The sequence below is a fragment of the Phacochoerus africanus genome, chromosome 1 (genome assembly GCF_016906955.1).
Source record: "Phacochoerus africanus isolate WHEZ1 chromosome 1, ROS_Pafr_v1, whole genome shotgun sequence".
NCBI lineage: Eukaryota > Metazoa > Chordata > Mammalia > Artiodactyla > Suidae > Phacochoerus > Phacochoerus africanus.
The window spans coordinates 215,292,251-215,315,877 of NC_062544.1; the positions used below are offsets into that span (position 1 = coordinate 215,292,251).

Below are 23,627 nucleotides of genomic sequence, written 5' to 3' on the forward strand. Positions count from 1 at the left end.
TAACCCACTGAGCCACCAGGGAACTCCTAAGTAATTTTGATTGGAATTGTCGATATTCATTCATTGTTTTTGTATTTTGCTTATTAATTTTAATAGTTTAAAATAGTTTAGAAGAAAATGAATTTTTAGAAACTTACATGAAAGATCATTTTAAAAATTATCTTTCAAGTACATTTCTTGGATTTACATTTTAATGAAAATTTATTAAACATTTCATGTACTTTGAATACAGTTATATTTATTGTTTAACCCTTTGAATCTCTACTGTCAATTGCACACAAGTTATGTGAAAATCTTCATTATAACAACATTATTGAAAATTTTACTGAAATGAAAGCATGAAAAAGAAATTGCATAAAGGAAATAATTTGTGAATTATGTATATACTTTATGACCCATCCCAATCACTGACCCATCAACTGAATGAGCTGTGGTGTAGGTCGCAGATGTGGCTTGGATCCTGCGTTGCTGTGGCTCTGGCATAGGCCAAGCTGCTACAGCTCCGATTCGACCCCTAGCCTGGGAACCTCCATATCCCATGGGAAGCAGCCCTAGAAAAGGCAAAAAGACAAAAAATAAAAAAATTAAGTAAATAAAAAAATTTAAAAAAAAAAGTTATTTTGGAGTTCCTGTCGTGGCTCAGTGGTTAGCAAACCCTACTAGCCTCCATGAGGATATGGGTTGGATCCCTGGCCTCTCTCAGTGGGTTAAGGATCCAGCGTTGCTGTGGCTGTGGCATAGGCCTGCAGCTATAGCTCTGATTCGACTCCTAGCCTGGGAACTTCCATATGCCGTGGGTGTGGCCCTAAAAAGACAAAAAGACCAAAAAATAAAAAAATAAAAATAAATAAAAATAAAATAAGTTAGTTTGGGAGTTCCAGTTGTGACTCAGCAGAAACGAGTATCCATGAGGACACGATATCCGATTAGTATCCATGAGGAGGCAGGTTCAATCCCAGGCCTTGCTCAATGGGTTAAGGATCTGGCATTGCCATGAGCTGTGGTGTAGGTCACAGACTTGGCTCTGATCCTGCATTCCCGAGGCTGTGATGTAGGCTGGCAGCTGTAGCTCTGATTAGACCCTTAGCCTTGGAACTTCCTTATGCCACATAAATGGCCCTTAAAAAAAAAAAAAAAGTTAGTTTGATTTATACCTTTAAAATATTTAGGTCCTGTTGTGGCACAGGGGAAACGACTCCAACTAGGAACCATGATGTTGTGAGTTCGATCCCCGGCCTCGCTCAGTAGGTTAAGGATCTGGCCTTGCCGTGAGCTGCGGTGTAGGTTGCAGATGTGGCTCGGATCTGGTGCTGCTGTGGCTCTGGCGTAGGCCAGTGGCAACAGCTCGGATTTGATCCCTAGCCTGGGAACGTCAATATGCTGTGGGTGCTGCCCTAAGGAGACAAAAGACAAAAAAAAAAAGTAAAAAATAAAAAAATAAAATATTTACATCCAGATTATGTGTACTCTTGCCCCGAGCCCTGCAAATCTTAGGGGCAGGCTGTGAACTAAGCCGCATCTGTGGCAATGCAGGATCCTTAATCCACTGTACCAGGCAAGGTGTTGAATCTGCGTCTCAGGGCTCCCAAGCTGGTGCCAATACCATTGTGCCACATCGGGGGCTCTTATTCCTCTTCTTTTGATCTCTCAGCCTCCAAAAAATTTTTTTTTCTCTAAGCCCCATTTATTTTAACTCTTAAATATATGTTGAACCCATCCACTTCCCTCAATTTGTGTTGACACTACCTGGGTCAAACCAGTCACTTCCGTTATTCAATTAATCAGCTAGTATTTGTTGAGAAGCTGTTGTGTCCAGGCACTATTCCTATTCTCAGGGCTTGAGACACAGCAGTGAAAAACAGCCTATGTGGAGCTTACATTTCTCCATTAGATTTATTGCTTTTAAAAACTTGCCATCCCTCAAATTTTATATTTAGTTACTTGTTCACTGTTTCGTCTCCTCACCTGTGTGTAAATCTTGTGAGATCAGGGCATTTTTCTGTTTTGTTCACCAACTATATTCGCAGTGCTTAGAACTGCCTCTTTCATATAAGATGTGCTCAGTAAATACCAGCTGAATGAATGAAAAACTATGGCAATAGCCTCTTATTGGTCTGTTTTCAGCGGCTTTTAAACTTTCTTTGACCTTGACTCAGAGGAAGAAAAACGTTTTACACTGTAATCCAGTGAAGACTGACACACATGCATATATGAATATAATATATTTAAAAGTATTGCTGCTGTGAAGCTGTCTGAGATTATTTATTTAATATGACTGATACAGTTATTCTATCCTGTTTCATTGAAAAAAACTGCAAGTTACAACTTTAAATTCGATTTCAGAACCTCTAATGGAATTTAATCAGAAGTTTGACAAACACTGCCCTGATGCATTTTCTACAACCAGAGTATTCTACCTTCCTTCCTCCCTCCCTCCTTCCTTCCTTTTTGTCTTTTTAGGGCCACACTTTCGGCATATGGAGGTTCCCAGGCTAGGGGTCAAATTGGAGCTGTAGCCGCCGGCCTACACAACAGCCACAGCAACGCCAGATCCAAGACACGTCTGCCGCCTACCCCACAGCTCACGGCAACGCCAGATCCTTAACCCACTGAACAAGGCCAGGGATCGAACCTGCAACCTCATGGATACTAGTCGGGTTCGTTAACCACTCAGCCACGACGGGAACTCCCAGAGTATTCTTTCTAACTCAGAAGTCTTGTCCTGTTACTACTTCCCTGCATAAAATGTTTCAGTGGCAATCTCTAGGTCTCAGGTAGTTTTTCCCAAACATCAGTCCTTTATGGTTATTCATGTATCAGCAAGAATATAATATATTTAAAATTTTGTCTGAATTGAATTGTTTTGTCACCAGCCTCATTTTGAGCAATAAGAGAAGTAATATATTGGATGCATGCATTATATGTTTCTAATACATTTAAAAATCCATTAGCTACCAAAATAAAAAACATGCATCTGCACTCCATCCAAAATCTTATTGCTTACCACCCAGCCATACTTTGGGGAAGCCTGCTCTTGGGATAAAGGTCAGATGCTGCAGCTTAGCCTGTGAGGCACTCTGGAGCTGGCTGGTGCTTTCCACTGCAGTCTCAGTGGGTTTTTTTTTTTTTTTTTAACCACTTCCTGCGCTTATTCATTCTGAATGACTGGCAGGTGCCCTGATTGCACTGAGCTCTCTCAGAGTCTAGGACTGTGTAGCTGCCATCTCTTTCCTCTGCCCAGGACTCCACCAGAACCCCAGCCCACCTCCTTTCCCGTCTGGGTTTCAGTCTTACCTTGGAAAGCTGCCCTGGCCGTGGGGCTGAGCTGTGTCCTCCCCAGCAGCCAATGCTTACCATGTCCGAAAGTGGATCACCCTCAAGTGAAGTGCCTTCTTCACGTGTTTTACTCCAACTGAAGACGGCAGGCTCCTTCTGAAGGGGCTAGGAAGGGAGGGAGAGGACTTTACTCACCATAGTCTTACTAGTATTTACCATAGTACCAAATATCCAGGAATGATTTGGTCGAAGAACAAAAGAATAAATGTATGGATTTCTTGAGGAAATGAGTTTCACTAAGACTCAGCACACACAAGACATTCAAAAATATTCTTGAGTAATTGCTGCTCACCCCAGTGACGTTACCTTTTTAAAAGACTATTTGGGAGTTCCCATCGTGGCTCAGCAGTTAACAAACCTGACTAGCATCCATGAGGATGCAGATTGGATCCCTGGCCCTGCTCAGTGGGTTAAGGATCCAGGGTTGCTGTGAGCTATGGTGTAGGTCACAGACGAGGCTCAGATCTGGCATTGCTGTGACTGTGGTATAGGCCAGCTGCTGTAGCTCTGATTAGATCCCTAACCTGGGAACCTCCATATGCGACGGATGTGGCCCTAGAAAAGACCAAAAAAATAAAAACAAAAAGAGTATTTGAGGAGTTCCTGTTGTGCCGAAGCAGAAATGAATCTGACTAGGAACCATGAGGTCGTGGGTTCGATCCTTGGCCTCACTCAGTGAATTTAGGATCTGGCGTTGCTGTGAGCTGGGGTGTAGGTGGCAGATGTGTCTTGGATCTGGCGTTGCTGTGGCTGTGGTGTAAGCTGGCAGCTACAGCTCCAGTTGGACGCCTGGCCTGAGAACCTCCATGTGCCTCGGGTGTGGCCCTAAAAAGCAAGGTAAATAAATAAATAAATAAATAACTGACTCTTTGAGAGATGGTCTCCCGTGTGGATGGCTTTACTTTCTCCTCTCTGCCTGGGAAGAGGTCAGAAAAGAGGTCAAAATATCTATCTGTTGTCCCTCGATAAACAAGCTGGCTTTGACTGAGGACAGAGTCTGGCTGGAAGGCTGCAGCACAGTGAGGATATGTATCCATATGCTTTCCTCTTACTCAGTGCAAAGTAGCTACAAAGTAAATATTAAATGTTTGAATTAATATTAAAACCCACACTTCATGTATGTTTTCAGTGCATTGAATGTTATATTACTGTAGATCCAAATTTTGATGCCATTATCCTCTTTTTATGAGATTCTAGCATACAACCTCTGCAATTTTTAAGACCGAAGGTACCCGTGTATTTCACATTTGCCATAGGAATATACAATAAAGGTTTTCCAGTAACTAAATTGTACTCAAAGACTTTATTTTTCTCTTTTGTAATAGCTCTACTATCTGGCGTGTTGGGGATTGTGATATTTAGTAAAAGTGGAGTTTCTAAACATTGATGTTTTATCTTGTAAACACCAACACATTAAAAAACAAAGACAATGGGAAATTTCCTAACATATCATACAGTTCTCTTGCTTTTCTTTTTAGGGTTGAACCTTTGGCATATGAAAGTTCCCAGGCTGGGGTATAAACTCAGGATCTGAGCCTCCTCTGTGACCTGTACCACAGCTCACAGCATCAGCAACGTCAGTGTTTTTTTTTTTTAACACTTCTCTGGCTTTTTAAACCAAATGCCCCCTATGTTAATGGTTCTATGTTGATCTCAGTCTCTTCCTATGGAGGCCTGTTATTTGGATATCATATCTGTCTGGGCTAGAGGTCGAGAAACACACATGTAGACTCAGATGATATGGCACCTAGGCTAATTGGGCAATCACTTTAACAGTGACATTGGAACTTTTCTTAGGAGTTCTCGTGGTGGCTCAGTGGTTAACGAACCCAACTAGCATCTATGAGGAAGCAGGTTCGATCCATGGCCTTGCTCAGTGGGTTAAGGATCTGGCGTTGCCATGAGCTGTGGTGTAGGTTGCAGACGCGGCTCGGATCCCGCATTGCTGTGGCTCTGGTGTAGGCCGTTGGCTACAGCTCCAATTCGACCCCTAGCCTGGGAATCTCCATATGCCACAGGCTCAGCCTTAAAAAGACAAAAAAAAAAAAAAAAGAAAAAAAGAAAGAAACTTAACTTTTTTACAAACAAAACTAAACCCCAACTCAGCTGTTTTCTGAGCTGTCCCCTTCCCCCCTTTTTTCATAAGGGAAGAATAAATCTTATGTAGTTGTGTAATCTTTGGGAAAGTGTAAAATGGTTGTCTGTATGAAATATCCATTAGTAAATCAAAAGGTTAAAACAGCCTCTTCCCACCAGAAAATTATCCACTTTCTCACCTATCATTTCTGTCTTCCACCCCTGCCATAGGTCACTTTCACCTAATTTTCAACTTGCATTTTCTCTTTAGCCTTACTTGTTCACATTTTGTTCATGGAGTACAGAGGATTATTCTGCAGTCATTTCAACATTGTGTGTGTGTGTGTGTGTGTGTGTGTGTGTGTGTGTGTTGGAAAGGAACTGCTTCAAAGCTTGTTTTTTTGTGGGTTTTTTTTCTTTTTAGTGCTGCACCTGCAGCATATGGAGGGTCCCGGGCTAGGGGTCTGTTTGGAGCTGTAGCCACTGGCCTACACCACAGCCACAGCAACTCGGGATTTGAACCGTGTCTGTGACCTACACCACAGCTCGAGGAAATGCCAGATCCTTAACCTACTGGGTGAGGCCAGGGATCAAACCCGCATCCTCATGGATACTAGTCGGATTCGTTTCTGCTGAGCCACGACAGGAACTCCCAAAGCTTAGGCGTTTTTTAATTATCAGGAGATAAATTCCTCTCTAAATGGGAAAGCCCTGCATCATGGTTCTTGTTTGTACAGAATTTCCCGTGTAAGTTTTCAGATCTATGAACAAGGTGGGAAGTACTGTTTTGGTATCAGAATGATATGCGAGTTCCTGTGGCGAGGGAACGCAAAGCACCTGCTGCATACCTCTCTGTTACCACAGTGTATTAGGCTGAAATGATCTCATTCTTCATTGGTCTTCTCCCTAGTCTAAGAGCCTCTCATGAGCTTAGACCATGTCCTAGCCTTCTTTGAACTCCTGCACTTGTGTTCTCATGTAGCTGCATAATCTTTGGGAAGGTGTCTAAAGCCTTTACGAAAAATCAGTCTGGGAATGAAAAGGGAATAGAACCTCGACGCCAGCACTCCAGGTTTGTGTTCTCGTGCATCTTGACCTTTCACCTGTGTCTTCCCCTGAATCCCTCCAAACCGTAATTATCTCACAGTTGGTGAACTTTAGTGCAATCCAGGAGCTTTTTTTTTTTTTTTTTGTCTTTTTAGGGCCACACCTGTGGCACTTGGACGTTCACAGGATAGGGGTCTAATCAGAGCTGTAGCCGCTGGCCTATGCCACAACCACAGCATTGAGGGATCTGAGCCACATCTGCAACTTATATCGCAACACCATAGGTCACAGCAAGGCTGGATCCTTAATCCACTGAGCGAGGTCAGGGATCAAACCCATATCCTCATGGATGCGAGTTGGGTTTGTTAACCACCGAGCCAGGACAGGAACCTGGACCTTTTTTTGTCTCTTTCGCTGAGCCTTGTGTGTGGGCTTTTTAATGTTTGTCCTGAACACTGGCAGGTAGGAAGATGGTCATTTTGGGGTGAAACTAACTCCTTCATTGTATTGATCTCTATAATTGTTTAGCAACAAGATGTTTTAAAGATCCTCTGATAAGGCTGAAATCATGGCATGCTTTTAAAATTGTACACAGACTTTGAAAATAAACTTATAGTTGCCAAAGGGGGCAGGTGGTGGGGGGAGGGATGGACTGGGGGTTTGGGATTGGCATATGCACACTGTGGTATATGGAATGATCGGCCAACAGGAACCTGCTGTAAAGCACAGGGAACTCAACCCAATATTCTGTGATGGTCCATGTAGGAAAAGAATCTGAAAAAGAATGGATGTGTGTACATGTATAACTGAATCACTTTGTTGTACAGCAGAAATGATCACAACATTGTAAATCACCTATATTTCAATAAAACATTAAAACATGAATTTAAATTATAAATCATAGTAAAAATGAGGGAAAAATCATCTCCATGTTATATCATACTATCTGGCAATAAGCTAATGTATGAAATCTTTGAAAACTCTAGAATGATAAAAATTTCCAATTGCCATTCTTTCTATTTTACGGAAACTCACAGCTTTAATACATATGACAGTAGTTAACTTGTCTTCATTTTGCTTAAACTTTGGGAAAAAAGAGGCATTTGCTGAGTAGAAAACAGCAAGCACCTTTACAATAGACCAATTTCATCAGCCTTATAAATATCATTATCCAGGCAAAGATTATGCTCAGAAATAAATTTTCTGGATAATGTTACATATTTTTTTCTGCAGCTTAATTGCTTATTTTTTCTAGCTCCATCTATCACACACCCTCTTTTTTTCCCCCAAGTTAAACATTCTCTAAGATATTTTTCTATTTAAATCATTATTTTGTACTTGAATAGTTTCTCTCTGCAGTTCCCTGGTGGCTCAGCAGGTTAAGGATCTGGCATTGCTGTGGCTCTGCTTACTGCTATGGTGTGGGTGGCTTAAGAAACAAAAGTTCCTATCTTTTCTTTTGCCTCAATCCACTTGCAGGAACTGACTTTTTGCCCCTATTGAATTTTATTTTTAGGAAATATGGTGCAGCATCATTTTATTTTATTGATTTTATTTTGTTTTATTTTATTTTTAGGTCTGCACCAACAGCACCTGGAGGTTCCCAGGCTAGGGGCTGAATCGGAGCTGAAGCCACTGGCCTACACTACAGCCACAGCAATGCAGGATCCAAGCAGAGTCTATGACCTACACCACAGCTCAGGGCAATGCTGGATCCTTAACCCACTGAGCAGGCTAGGGGTCGAACTGGCGTCCTCTTGTATGCTAGTTGGGTTTGTTAACCACTGAGCTGCAAGCCATGACAGGAACTCCTCAGCACCATTTTAAAATCCTTTTATTTAATTTAATTTATTTTTTTTTGGCCACGCCTGCAGCATGTGGAAGTTCCCCAGGGCCAGGAATCGAACCCACACCAGAGCAGTGACAATGCCAAATACTTAATCATTAGGCCACCAAGGAACTCCTTTAAATCCTTTTTTTTTGTCTTTTTTTTGCCATTTCTTGGGCCGCTCCTGCGGCATATGGAGGTTCCCAGGCTAGGGGTCCAATTGGAGCTGTAGCAACTGGCCTATGCCAGAACCACAGCAACACGGGATCCAAGCGTGTCTGTGACCTACACCACAGCTCACGGCAATGCCGGATCCTCAACCCACTGAGCAAGGCCAGGGATTGAACCTGCAACCTCATGGTTCCTAGTCAGATTCATTAACCACTGAGCCACGATGGGAACTCCGAATCCTTTTTAAAAGTAAGAATGACAACAACAGCAACAATATCTACAACACATAGAACATTTAAACTATGTGCCAAGTATTGTTCTAAATATTTTGCTTGCATTCACATTTCATATTCTTAACTCTAGGAGAAAGTTACTATTGCTGTTCTCTCATTTTCTAGATCAGGTACTTGATAGCACAGAGAAGTTAAGTAACTAAGGTTGCAAAGCCACTAAGTGGGAGAGATAAGATTCAAACTCAGGAGGATTTAGTCAAATCACAGGGCTAACCTCTAGGTCCTAATAAGATTTTATCTCCATCATGTAGCTTTATTTTACTTTTTCCTTTCCCACCAAGGTCATGTTGGCCCAGGACCTTCTTCTCATTCATTGCCATTTTCTTGCCCATCTTGACTTTAACTCATGTCTTCCTGGAGTCCTTCCAAACCATAGTTATCTCACAGCTGATGAACTTTAGTGCAACCCAGGACCTCCTTTAGAGGCTCCTGAAAGGACTGTCTAAACTCAGTGTCCGAGGTAGGAGAGACTAGGCCACTCATTAGTTTTAGCTTCATTAAGTAGCTTTATTGAAGTATAATTGATACACAAAAAATCTGCTCATATTTATGTCTACTATTTGATGAGTTTGGACATATGCAAACCCTCGTTGGTACTATCACCACTGTCAGGACAATGGACATCCAAAACCTCCCAGAGTTTCCTTTTGTGTATGTTTCTCTCTTTCTTTTTTTCTTTTGAAGTCAGAACACTTAACATGAGATTTGACAGGAAAACAAATTTTGAAGTGCACAATACCATATCGTTAACTATAGCACTATGTTGTAAGCAGATACCTAGAACTTATTTTTCTTGCATAACTGAAACTTTATACCCACTGAATAACAATTCCCCATTTTTCCTTCCCCCCTTCCTAGCCTCTAGTAACCAGTATTGTATTTGCCACTTCTATGAGTTTGAGGTTTTTGTGGTGATGGAACAGTTTTATATCCTGGTTTTTGTGGTCACACAAATCGACACATGGAATAAAACTGCACACACACAAACACACACGTGTTTTAAAAAATGGTAAAAATTAAGTTCTGTAGTCTAGTTAACATAATGGATCATTGTCAATTTCCTGGATTTGATTATTTTGCTAAAACTTTGTAAGATGTTGCCATTGGGGGAAGCTGGGTGAAGGGTAAATGGGACTCTTTGTACTATTTTTGGAATTTCTTCTTGAATCTTTATTTCAAAATACAAATAAAAAGAGGAAAGGAAAGTAGGCTGAATGCCTAGGACTGGGGTTCAGGGAGGTGAGCAAGAGGAGTATGAAGGAGGCAAACGGGCTGAGAAATATTTCTGGAAGTTTAGCTTAGCAAAGGCTTAAACTTGCTTCTCATCATCACTTCTCCTGTCACTACCTCCTCAGTGCTCTTTATTCTGCCCATGTTAAAGAGCTGTTTTTCTATTGCTTCTTCTTTTTTTTTTTTTTGTCTTTTTGCCATTTCTGAGGCCGCTTCTGCAGCATATGGAGGGTCCCATGCTAGGGCTCTAATCGGAGCTGTAGCCACCCGCCTACGCCAGAGCCACAGCAACGCGGGATCCGAGCCGAGTCTGCAACCTACACCACAGCTCATGACAACGCTGGATCGTTAACCCACTGAGCAAGGGCAGGGACCGAACCCGCAACCTCATGGTTCCTAGTCGGATTCGTTAACCACTGCGCCACGACGGGAACTCCTGTAGGGCCAGCCTATACCAGAGCCACAGCAACGTGGGATCTGAGCCGCGTCTGCAACCTACACTACAGCTCACGGCAACGCCAGATCGTTAACCCACTGAGCAAGGCCAGGGATCGAACCTGCAACCTCATGGTTCCTAGTCGGATTCGTTATCCACTGAGCCACGACGGGAACTCCTCTGTTGCTTCTTAGTTATAGTGCTGAGCAGAGAACTAGATCTATTCCTGATGATAAACCAGTCAATCTCAGCCCATTGGGTGTAATCTCCAGGCCTTCAATCCTTTTCAGTTATTAGTTTTTCTCTTACCTAATATTCAGAGTCTGCTTCTTTGCTGCCAGAGGTGTTTTTTAACATCTGAATTTGATGCCACTGCAGATGCTAGAAGTTGCCAGAAGGCTGTCCTCCAGATAACTCTTGCTCTAGCTTGTATCAATGTCTTGTTGCAATTAGCATTCAGAATATGCACTGTCACCTTATTAAAATTTATATTTTTTAATGGAGAAAGCACATGCAGAGTTGACTGTGGAGCTATGGTTTATCTTTGTTCTTCTTAGTTACCTGTGTCTAAATTAAGCTGAACCTGTGGGCCACTGCTATTTCTAAACAGGCATAACGATTTACTAAGGTTAATGCCTGGGGAACATTAACCTTGCAGACACTAATCTAATTCAGTGCCTTCACAAGTGCATAATGCAGGAGTTTGGAGTTTCGCCAAAAAGCCCTCTATTCAAATGAAGATTCAGTTGGCAAGGGGTGGGAAGGTGGGTGTGGACAAGGGAAGGAGAACACCAGAATCGGCTTTATAGATATTTTAATGCTTTTCCTTTCCCTCTCCCTTTAGAGGTTATGTCTAGGTATTGCAGAGAGCCGCTAGATAAATCTTCAGACTATTATGAAGAAATCTTAATGAAGGTGTTTCATTCTAAGGTAAGTTCCTATGCTCATAATCACTCAACTTTCATCAAGTATCTTTTTATGTTACATGGCTGACCTTGTGCTAGGGTGCGGACACAAAGATGAGTAATTGTAAACCATTGCACAAGCACCTCAGGGCTCCCAACAAATGTTAGTCGAATGAAGGCACCGTTAAGGAGGTCACATTTTGGATAAGGTCACTTAAAGGGCCTCCAAAGATTGAGACATAACCGTGCAATCCCAGCTCTACACAGACCATTACAAAGTCTTTGCCATGTAGACCAAGAAGGTTTGGGTCCCAGGTGAGGCGGGTGTTCAAACCATGTAAGACTGCACAACAGGGTCCAGGGCCGGATGTCTGGATCTCTCTCTAAGTTCACACCCTGCATATGTTTGCAGTCACTAACGGGGCTTGCTAGTTTCAAGGGTGCAGGGCTGCCGCTACTGGAAAAGGTGGCATTTGGGGTGGCAGAGGCCAACGACTGGAAGTTGCGGGGGGAGAAGACTATAGAAGAAAGGAGAACTGGAAAGGCAAAAAAATTCTCGCAGATAACCTTTCACCTAGGTCCCCGCTCCTTCCCTTGCCCACGGCCTGAAATGCACCCGACCCCCGAGTCCTTCACTTCTCAGGGCACAGATTAAGGCTGGAGGCGGACCCCATCTCAAAGACATTATTTCCTCAGTTCTGATCTTTTTCGAACTGCTCTCCTCCCAAGCCAAGCCCGGGGGAACCCGCGGCTCAGGGCCAGCTTCCCGGACCACGCCGGGCTGGTGACACGCAGGCGCCAGAATTAAGGCCACGCTGGGTCTCTCCAGCTTGGTCCTGGTCCCACGAAGGGCGGGCGCCCCGGCGCGCTTCCCGTGTGCGGGGTTTCCCACAATGCACCGCGCCGGCAGTGGCGGCGACCGCGGCGGCGCTCTAGGCCGGGCATGTCTGCGTCTCTACTGCTCTGGGAGGAGGAAGAGAAGGAGGAAGAGGAGGAGGAGGAGGAGGGGGAGGAAGAGGAGAAAGGCGCAGGGGTGGGAGCTGTTGCCGAAGCTGCCACAGCAAAAGTTCACCCCCCTCCCCCCTTCCCCTCCTCTCAAGGCCCCTAGAGAGGTTGAAGCTGCCGCCGCCTGCAGTCGGTGACCGCGCGACTCGGCGCCCGCCCGCGGTAAAGCGCTCGGCCTGGCAGGCCTGGGCCCGGGGGAGGGCGGGGGGGGAGGGGGGAGGGGGCGGCGCGCGGGGGGAGCGCGCGGCGGTAACGGCCTGACCCCGGGGGGAGCGAGCCGTGGCGAGGCTGGGGGTGGCCAGGGGACCGGCCGAGGCGGAGGGAAACGCAGGCGCTGGCCGGGGGACGGGAGGAGGCAGGGCGCGGATGGTGGGTTGGGGGGTTGAGAAAGGATAATGACGGGGGTGGGCTGAAGCGAGAAGGCGGCCTCCGGGGCCGGAGGGGGGTGTCAGAGGTAGGGAAGGAGGTGGGATGATTGCACTGGGTGGCCGGAGGGTGCTGGGTGTGGGGTGTGAAAAGCCTAGGGAGACACCAGGTCTCTTGTCCACCGAGCCTGGTGCAGTGCTTTATGCACCGCAGGCCTCAGTCACTGTTGCTGCCTGAATGTGTTCTTTGGGAGAAGGGAAGGGCAGGGGTTGGAGAAGAGGGACTCCTTGCAGGAAACGTAGTGGAAGCGTGCACTGAGAGAGAGGCCGGAGGGAAAGATGCCGGGTAGGTGGAGGAATGCAGGGGGTGGCTGTGGAGGAGTCTTGAGGATTTGAGGGGTGTTCATTGTGCAGATACATTAGGTATTTCGTTATGGAAAGAACTGAAGCGTTTCCAAGGAAAGGAAAGAAGGGGTTTAACGAGTTTCCCTGAATAGAAAGGGTCGGTTTGAAGCAAGAGGGAGTGCTAAATACTAGAGAATATGAAGAGAATGCCTGATAGAAGAGACAGATGTAGCAGAATTAATAAATGTTGGCCCAAGGACTAAAGAGTTATTCCAGATGGGCCAGAATGGCCTAGTTCCGAACCTGTTTGGGCTCTTCTGTAGATGACATCTGGTAAGTGTGGGTACCCGGCAAGTGGTTGGGGTCACTGAGAATTAGACTTTAGTCTGTGGTTTGGTTTGAGACCTCCACCAGTGAATGTAACAATCTCTAATGCAGACCTAAAGAACATGCCTACCCTGCAGGGATTCTCTAGGCCATGAAGTTGAGATTTTAGCAAATTTGAAATATCACTTACCAGAAGCTGGGTGAACACTGTACTGGCAGATGCTGGAATGGAAATTACTTGACTTGGCGGTTTTCTTCTTCACTGCCCAGCTTATCTGGTCCAAGAGAACTGTTGCCATATTATTCAGCTTGGGTTGCAGTACACAGGGTTATAATTAATGGTGGGCAGAGTCCATGCATGGTGGCCCTTCTTTGGAGACTCCATTTGTAGCTCAAATTAGTCTAATTGACTGGATTGGTTCCATAACTCGGCTGGTGAGAGATTTTTGCCATTCACAGCTCCTGAATGTATACTCTCATTGAGGCATGGTGGTATTGAAGAAAAATGCAGCAGCCTACAAAGTGTGGGCCTGCAGAATGGAGGATTAGGATATCTGTTTGGGTCATAAGTTGCAAGGTCAGGACTGGTTGTCTTGAGGTCTAGGGGAACCTGAAGAGACTGGATGATTCTAGAGCCACGTTAGAGGGAGTACTCGCATTTATTTCCATATCAGGACATGTACCCAGGCAATTGGATTTGCTGAGCTCACATCAGACCAGATTTCCAAGAGGGAACTCTTGACTAGAACCATACCCTTAAAATTTACCTGAAGATTATTTGCCTTTTGTTATTAAGAAAGACTGTATACACATTGCATTGTAATGTTAATTCAGCTGAGGAGTTGGTAGTATGAAGAGACTTGTGATGGAAATAAAGGGTGGAGGGGTAGATGGAAAGAAATTTGGGAGAGGGGTGGGAAAATTTAGTCATCCATTCATTTTGCAAATAACTCTGAAGGAGGATGATAATTTAGCATTTGACTGGAAGGGGGCTTTTATTAAAATTTTACTTCTAGAAATAATCCAGAATTATTTTTACTTTATTTACTTATTTAGCTATTTAGGTCTGCACCCGAGGTATATGGAGATTCCCAGGCTAGGGGTCAAATTGGAGCTACAGCTGCCAACCTACACCACAGCCGCAGCAACGAAGGATCCGAGCCATGTTTGTGACCTACACCAAAACTCAGGGCAGCGCTGGATCCTTAACCCACTGAGCGAGGCCAGGGATCGAACCCGCAACCTCATGGTTTCTAGTCTAATTTGTTTCTGCCGCGCCATGATAGGAACCCCAGAATTATTTTTAAAAGATTTGGAAAACTTTCTGTCAATACCTTCAGAGATTCTTGTTCTTTTTAAGGGCTTCAATATATTACATAGTAGGATGTGCCCATTTTTATTGTCATTGTAGTATGAGAAAGTTTGTTTTCCTTACCCTCACTGGTACTGGGTATTATCAGTTCTTTAATTTTTGTAAGTTTAATGGATGTGAAGTATGTCATTAATGTTTTTCTCTCCTTAAGTTATATGAAATCATGTGTACATGATTTAAAAAAATTGTCCTGAGGGAGCTTATAGTGAAAAGCAATAACCCCTGTCTCACCTGTCTATTGCAGTCCTACTGTCCAGAGATCTAAGCATTAATTTGTGTACTTCTTATCAGGCTTTTCTCTAGATCTCCAAGTAATATGCATGCAATATTTTTTCTTGATAGATCAAAATGACATTGAAAAGGACTTCTAACTATGAGTGGAAAGGATTGATGTCGCTAACATTATCCACCTTCTCCTCCTTTGTGTACTTTGGTAGTAATTATTTTAGCTTTTTAAATTTGATGTTTTTATATCTTTAACTGATATTCTTAAATAAAAAACATTTTAAATTAGACTGGAAAAAGTGGGTGAGATGATTAAGGGAAGTTTGATGGATGGACCTATAGGAAAGACTAGATTGTAGGAAACTGCATCTTTGCAGCCTAAGGGTTGCTGGTTAGATAGAAGGAGTTGCTTGGCAGTGTTCATCTTGGAGTTAATTACCAGGTCAACTGCAGTATTCCTTGACAGTCTTCTGGAGAGTTTCAGTGTAGAGAATCTGAGAAATGGATTAAAATGATCCTTAATTGTTCTTTCAGGCTTCTGTGGCAATTTTTGTTTTTTAAGGAAAGAACAGATTTGGTGTATTATGTGTTTCTACTTTGTGAGGGAGGGAAGGAGGGATGGGAAATGTGATAAGAGGGAGAGGATGAGGGACAGGGTATGGTGGAGATGATAACTTTGTCGGAGGCTAAAGAAAAGGTAAAGAATTCTGAGGACATTTGGATATATTGATTGTGAAGAAGATTTAAATTACAGTGGTGAGACAGATTTGTGGTAGTTTTAAATTATCATATTTAAATCACTAATATATTGGGAATATAGTGGGGAAAGGTATACTGCTCATATATTATGATAGATTCATCAAATAATGGTCTTTGAAATTTGGTATGAGGCACAACATCCCTGAGTCAGGGTGACAGATATTGGGAGTACAGAACGGAAGATCTTGTTTCCCTTTTCCAAAGTCTTGTTTAAATAACCCCAGCTTTTAAGAATCTTTCTTACTTTGAATGAGAACAGCATTCATGTCTTGATTATATACTACTAAGTCTTGTATTTGTTTTATGGGAATTATTTTCTCTTTGTTTTACAAGTAATAGCTAGATTGTAACCTGCTCTAGAGCTGAGTCTTTCTTTAATCTCTAGGAAAACTCATAACAGCTTGATTCCTAAGTACTTAAAAAATGCTTGTTGAATGACTGATAGAAAGTAATGTTCACTGATAGTACTGATGGTAGTGGGACTCTGAGAAATTGCTGAGTACTATGGGGATATTGTAGACAGAATTGTATATGTGAGTGTATATTTGAGATAGTCAAGGACAAAGGGATTATCTGACTGGCGAAGGCCTCTAGATTTAAGGGAAGTTGACAGAATGGATTAGAATGGAACCATAACAACCCTGCAAAAACATCTAATCTGAGGCTGGTTTATTCTGAGTAAATCTGGTCTGGAGCTGAAGGCTGGTTTAATTTGGATTTTCTTACCTCAGGCCTAAATGACTGCTTAGAGATCTTTAGCTGCTTTAAGAATCTGTCTGATTTAATTCATTTTTAGGATAATAAGAAATCATTAGATGAAGTTTCTTCCCTCAAGGGATGTATGGTATTATATTCTTTTTAGGGGGAGAAAAACAGTTGTGCAGCAATTCCATAACAGTGTAAAATTTCAGAAAATTGAGTTTTATCTTCTTTCCCACAATTCCCTGGCTCACCCACAGTCTCCCCCAGTTACCCATTCTTTCCTAAATTTCCCTGTCCCTTCCACTATTCTTTTTCCTCCCAGAATCCCCATCTCTCCTACAATTCCACATGTATCTCGAAAGTCCCTATCTCTCCAGCCACTCTTTCACAAAATGACCCACTCTTTCTCCAAATTTTCTGATACATTCCATAGTTCTCCCTCCCACAATTATTTCTCTCCCACATTCCTCCCATTTCTCCAGCAGTCCTCCGTTATTTCCCATAATCCTTAGTTCTTTCAGAAGATTGATTTTTTAAAACTACTATTGAAAGTATACCTCCAAATGAGAATTTTTGTGTTTTGACAGTCGCTTCCAGTGGTAGTGTTCAGAACTTTTGGGGAGCACCTTTTCTAATTTATTGTGTGTGCATGTTCTGTGCAGTATATTTATTTATTGAGTACCTATTGTGTACTTTTGGGGAAGGGATTCTATACAGGTGAGGAAAATATGGTCCTAATCCTCCAGGAGTTCACAGTCCCTCTAGGATGGCACAGTTACAAATAATACAAGGCTTGATATTCTGAATGGTCTCATTGGTGACAAATTGTTTGAGTTTGAAAGACTTGATTTTTAGCAATGTTGAAGATCTGTCATTGTCAAGTAGAGTGAATAAAGAATAGTTTTGGTTTAAATTCAATTAGTTGCAGAAATGGGGATGATTTTCTTGGTTGACTTTTCTCATTTTTTTAAAAAAGTTATAGTTGATTTACAACGTTGTGCTAATTTCTGCTATACAGCAAAGTGACCCAGTCATATATATATATATATATATATATATATATATATATATATATATACACACACACATACATACATTCCCTTTCTTATATTATTTTCTATCATGATCTTTCCTAAGAGGTTACATAAAATTTTCTGTCCTGTACGGTAGAACCTTAATTGTTTATACAATCTAAATGTAATAGTTTGCATCTATTGTCTTGGTTGACTTACTAACTAACTTTGCAGAACACTCCCAAAGAAGGATTTGGAAATATTTTGAGCAGTGGCCATAGCTTCACATGTAGTTAGTTAGGTATTAGATGGATTTCGGTTAAGTGCATCAGATGGTTAGATGGATGGAGTGGAATAAATGAGTAAGGTAGTAGCCTCCCTAGGTAACTGTTTTAAAGAAGACCACTCTGATTTTAATATGTAAATAAATTCTGGCTATGTTTGTTAACACTTCATTACTGTGAACGAGATAGTTTAAGTTCACAAATGAGTTTTACAGACAGTAAGTGCTATGGGAGTTCAGAGAATGGAGAAACAAGTATTGGTTAAGGTTTGGGGAAAGGATTTAAGTGTACCATACTTTAGCTAGACATTTGAAAGGATTCCTTAGGGATCTCAGGAGAGGAACTAAATTGCTCCAAATTCTCTTGCAGCCCTAGAATGAACCTAGAGTCTGGATCTATTTTTGTCTGAATGCTTTCTGCCTATTTCATTTTAGCTACTCCTACTGGTTCATTCCTTTTCAAATTCACCTTTGCTGGGTAGATTTTGAGCCCCCTGGAGCAGCTGGGGGGGCGGGGAATGTCTGTTTCCATCTATGTTTAGTGTTAACTTTTCATTTTTCCTTTTTTGAGCCTGTACCCCACAAATGACTTGGTCTCTGTTAGTGAAGAGTATGAGTCAACTTGGCTCTGTTATCCTGGCATTTTTCTGCATGCTTTTCTCAAAACCGCTTTCTGAATTACAGAATAGAACAGACAAGAGAATTGAGGGCATATCTCCAGTAGACACATGCTTCTTGAATAAATGAATGAATGAGAAAGTATTTGAAATAATTTATCTAAACAGTCTGTGTTTTATTTCAATTTATCCATAACCTGCCTTTTTGTACAAAGGATTTAATGTACACCATAAATGAATTGAGATAATTGAAATCTAGTTAAAGAGAAGATGAAAGAAATATCTATGTAAAGAATATTCTTTAAGACCTATCATGGATGTTAGAGAACTAGGAATAAAATGGAAGATAAGCAGATGGAGAAAGAAAGGTGTTATTCGATAGAAAGTATGATTCTGAAAGAAGAAATAGGTTTTTGATGGGTTATGCTTACAGGAAAGCAAGAGAAGATTGAAGTTAAAGAGGATTGTTTGAAATGGTTAATTTCAGGAGGAAAATGGTAAGACTCCTTGAAGGATGAGCGTTTCAGAAGTTTGGAATGTAATAGAAATTATATATGGTGTTGATTTATAACTGAGGCTACAGAAAATAATGGTGAGTCAACAGATAATGCACATTTTTTTTTCTTTTCCTGTTTTTTTTTTTTTTTTGCTGTTTAGGGCCACACTTGTGGCATATGGAAATTCCCAGGCTAGGGGTCAAATGGAGCTGCAGCTGGTGGCCTACGCCACAGCCACAGCAAGGCCAGATCCGAGCTGCGTCTGTGCCGGATCTTTAACCCTCTGAGTGAGGCCAGGGAACAAACCTGCATCCTCATGGACACTAGTTGGGTTCTTAACCGCTGCAGCACAATGGGAATTCCCACTTTTTTTTTTTTTTTTATGGCTGCACCTGCGGCAAATGGAATTTCGAAGGCTAGGGGTTGAATGGGTGCTGGAGCTGCCTGCCCACACCACAGCCACAGCGCAGGATCTGAGCCACATCTGTGACCTATGCCATAGCTCTTGGCAGTGCCTGATCCTTAACCCACTGAACGAGGCCAGGTATCAAATCCCCATCTTCATGGATACTAGTTGGGTTCTTAACCTGCTGATCCACAATGGGAACACCAGATAATGCACATTTGTTGTATGCAAAAACATTATTAGATGTAATCAGGAATAAATTCTTTAGGATTTATATTCTAATGGGGGGCTGGACTTGAACACAAATAATTACACTATGATTACAAATGTATGAAAAGAAAAATACTGATTGTTACTGAAGGAAAAAAACATTTGACTAGGGCAAAACCTAGGACTTCATTTAGTGGCATGGAATTGGCATTTTAGCTAGGGATGGATAGGATTCTCACTGACAGAAATGACTAAAATGAACATTTCAACCTGAGGGATTAGCAAAAGCAAAGGCCTGGAGGTGAGAAGCGAAGGAGATGTGAGGAATAATGAATTGATTTTAATTTTTTTTTTTTTACTCTGATCTACAGTAAGGAATACATGTTTCATCTTCACCTAATACATGCATGTATGAGTATTTGCATGTATGTATAAAACAAAGTTTCAATGACAATAATTGTCCTTATGTTGGGTGCACTCGATGTTTTACTCTGGCTGAAAAGAAAAAAAAAAAAGATGGCTGTCATTCATTTAACTGATTTCATCACAAACTAAATAATTGATCACAAACTGTAGTTTGGAATACAGAGGGAGTTCATGAATAAGGCATAGTATGATATAAGGTAGGAAGAATCTCACTTGGGGCTGGGTTGATAAAGGATGGCCTTGAAAGCTAAGCGAGGTAGTTTGTATTTGATATGACAGAGTGTTGTGCTTAAGTAAACAAACAGAAGCTGGGTTTTAGACTTGGCCCTTCTGTTTACCCGCACTGTGTTTATGGTGAGAATCCCTTCCTTTCTGAGACTCAGTTTTCTCATCAGGAAATTGATAATCATTATACCTCTGGCAAGGGTTGCTGTGGAGGATTTGAAGATTAAAGTATGTTAATATAGGGTTAACGCATGCTGACATATATCATTAATGTAGAGCTATTGAACTTTTTTGAGTCGAGGGCTGAATCAGGGACTATATATTAGATACTTTAATCTGACAATAGCTTTATCATACAGAATTGATTTAAGGCAATGTGGTGGTAAAAAGTGGAGGTGAGAAGCAGAGTTAGGAGGCAAAGGAGAAACTAAGAAGGGCTTGAATTAGTTTGATAGCAGGAGGATTAGAAGTGAGGTGAGATGTGATTGGATGAAGAGAGGGGAAGATGACTAGAAAACTAGAGTTGGGGAAAGTTTCAAAAGGCAGCAGCTGAAATTGGATTACATCTTTGGGTAGTTTGGTGAAGTATATTAGAGTAGATAGTTAAAGTTTCTTGCATGTAGTAGGTCCTCAGTTTGTTGAATGATTAAATTTGTAAGGTGGAGGAACCAGTTGTGAGTGGAGACAGTGATAGAAGGGTTTGAGAAGAAGGGGTTAGATTTGGAGGGTACTTTTGATGGTCTACCAGAATTTATTCATTCAGGGAATATTTTTATATACTTACTGTGTACAGGGTTCTATGGTAGGCAGTGTGAAGGATACATATTTATATATGACACAGTTCATATTTTTCGGGAGTTTTTTTCCAGGGACAAAATGTGTACAGATGTACTATAGTAGGTTCAACTTTGTGGAGGAATTGACATATAGCTTAGAACTTGAAGGATAAATAGGGTTATAGTAGGCATGATGGTGAGTGTTGGCATTCCAAGAAGAGGGAGTGATAGAGTGACAGTGAGAAACATTCTGGGTATGTTGAGAGGTGGTCTAGATGAGCTAGAATTTAGGGTTCCTGTTGATGAATGGAGGAAAATAAAGCTGTAAAGAAAACAAAACATGTGCAAATCCAGACCAGACTGTTTTTTGAATATTTATTTGTTGAGAAATAACTTATATAGAGGGCTTAAGTCTTAAGAATACAGATTTTTTTTAAGTTTACATTTATGTAAATGTATAGAACATTTTCAGCATCCCAGAAGGTTCCTTCATGTGTCACCTTCTAGTTGATGACTCCTTCAACCAAAAGTAACTACTATTCTGACCTCTATTGCACAGAGTAGTTTTGTATGTATTTTTTTTGGCCATCCATGGCATGCACTCCTGGGCCAGGGATTGAACCTGTGCCACAGCAGTGATAACGTTGGATCCTTAACTGCTGGGCCACCAGGAGACTCGAGTTTTGTGTTGTTTTTTAATTTTGTATTAGTAGAATCATGTTTCTGTGTTTGATTTCCTGTGCTCACCATATGTCTGTGAGATTTCATCCATGATGCATGCAGCAATAGGTAATTTCTTTTTATTGCTTTGTGGGATTCATTTTGTGAATATACCACAGTGTGTTTTTCCATTCCATGATTGTTGGAAAATTGAAAAGTATTCATTTTTTGGAAGTTAAGGCGTTTTAACGAGTCAATATGTAGTGGAGAACTGTTGAGGATTTTTGAGTGGTAATGCTAATTTGATGACCCTATTTTGTTTGTTTCTCTGTTTTTTTGCAATGATGAGAACCTAGTAACCAGAAGACAGAAGGCTATGACAGAGGTGTGAAGTATTTAGAATCTAAATTGGGATGGTAGTGGTAGGAATAAAAGGAAAGGAATTGGTGTAAGAAGTATTTCAAAGAAAGAATTGAAGGGTTTGATGGCAAATGGGCTTTTGGGAAACTATGAATTAAAAGAGAAAAAGAAAAGTTAAGGGAAACTCCTGGGTACTGTGAGAATGGTGGTGCTTAGAAGAAATTATTGAATCAGTTAGCAGAACCATTTTGATGGGGAAGAATGACTACTTTGGTTTGAAGCCACATTGACCAGTGTGTGAGGCACCAATGAAGTATCCAAGGGGAGTTATCTAGCTAGAGTTAAAAATACCGGGTTCATCTGAGGAAAGAGTTCCAGTAGAAATTTGGGAATACATACATAGAGTCGATAATTGAAGCTACTAATTCCGGATTTGGTAGGGTGCTGATGGCTATGAAATTATTTGGACTAATGATTGAGGTGCTAATTGAAGCAATAATTGAAGAATTTAGTTTAAAAGAAATAACTATATATTTAATTCCTCAGGAATTAAAGTAGATTGTAGCAGAAGGTTTTGCTTTAAAGATTATTTTTGGGAGTTGGGTAAAGATAACCATATTATGAGGATAGAAAATGTAGAAGCAGTGGTAAGGGATGAGACCTTGAGGGGGAGAGAATCAGAGATAGCTCCAGGACAGAACTTGGGAAAATACCCACTATTTATAGGGCTAAGAAGAGGATTGGTCGTCACTGAACACGGAAGAAGCAACCAGAGAGACCAGAGTAGAACAGTGTTACAGTGATGTAAATCAAAGGAGGTGGTCCAAGTGTCATTGCCAAACAAAGGACACGAAGTTGGGTGGTGGGTCATAGGATTTGGTGCATGGGATTGTTTTTTCGTCTTCAAGAGAGCAATTCAGAGACCAGAGTGCATGGGGTTGAAGGACTGAGTGGCTTGGAAGAATATGGACACATCAACTATAGGAATTGTATTAAGAAATTCATTTTAAATTTTGAGGGAATTTTATGGAAGAGATTGAGTATTTGATAGGATTAAGGATTTAAATATGAACATGATTTAGATTAGTCAATGAGATGGAGAATTGTATTTAGAATAAGTCAGTTGGAGAAGATTTCATAGATTTCCTGGTGTGTGGATGTGGAAAAAATAGATGGCTAAGATTGTCTCTCCTTAGGGAGATGCATGGTGGATATAGTGGGAGATCATGATATTCCAGTCAGGGTGCTATTAAAATGGCTGCTGGACATATTAAAATTGTGTAGGGAGATAAGAGAAGCCAGAAGATGAAGAGCTGGTGTAGACCTAGAAAATAAAGTAGTTGTGGTTTTTTAAAAAAAAAGTCTCTGAAGTTTCAATCCTAGTGGTATAGTACTTCCAATTGATAACCTGTTTTCACTATATACGTTTGGGTGGCTCAAGTGCAGATGACGGTTTTAGGATTTGAAGAAGGTCAGGATGGAGAAAGTTCTTCAGCACCTCACACACTGAGAATAATGGCTGAATATGGGACAAAGTAGAATTGAAGTCTTTGGGGAGGGAGCGTGAGAGAGATTCTGGAGCTTGGTAGATGTTGCAGATGGAATGGTTTAAAAGAGAGTTGTGAACTGCACAGGGATGTTTTCGTGATATGAGAACAGGGGGAGTGGCCTTGGGGAGTAGGGAGTAGTTGGTGTTTTTATCAAGCTGAAGGAATAGGAGAATGGATAGCTA

At 41.6% G+C, this 23,627-nt stretch overlaps 1 protein-coding gene across 1 annotated transcript in view; it reads left to right on the forward strand.

The window, feature by feature from the left end:
* The first annotated feature begins 12,280 nt into the window (after window positions 1-12,280).
* Window positions 12,281-23,627, forward strand: part of ZNF148 (zinc finger protein 148) — a 124,867-nt gene continuing 113,520 nt past the window's right edge. Inside the window, 1 exon segment of the mRNA XM_047790397.1 lies at window positions 12,281-12,489. The gene's annotated coding sequence lies outside the window, so the exon portion shown is untranslated.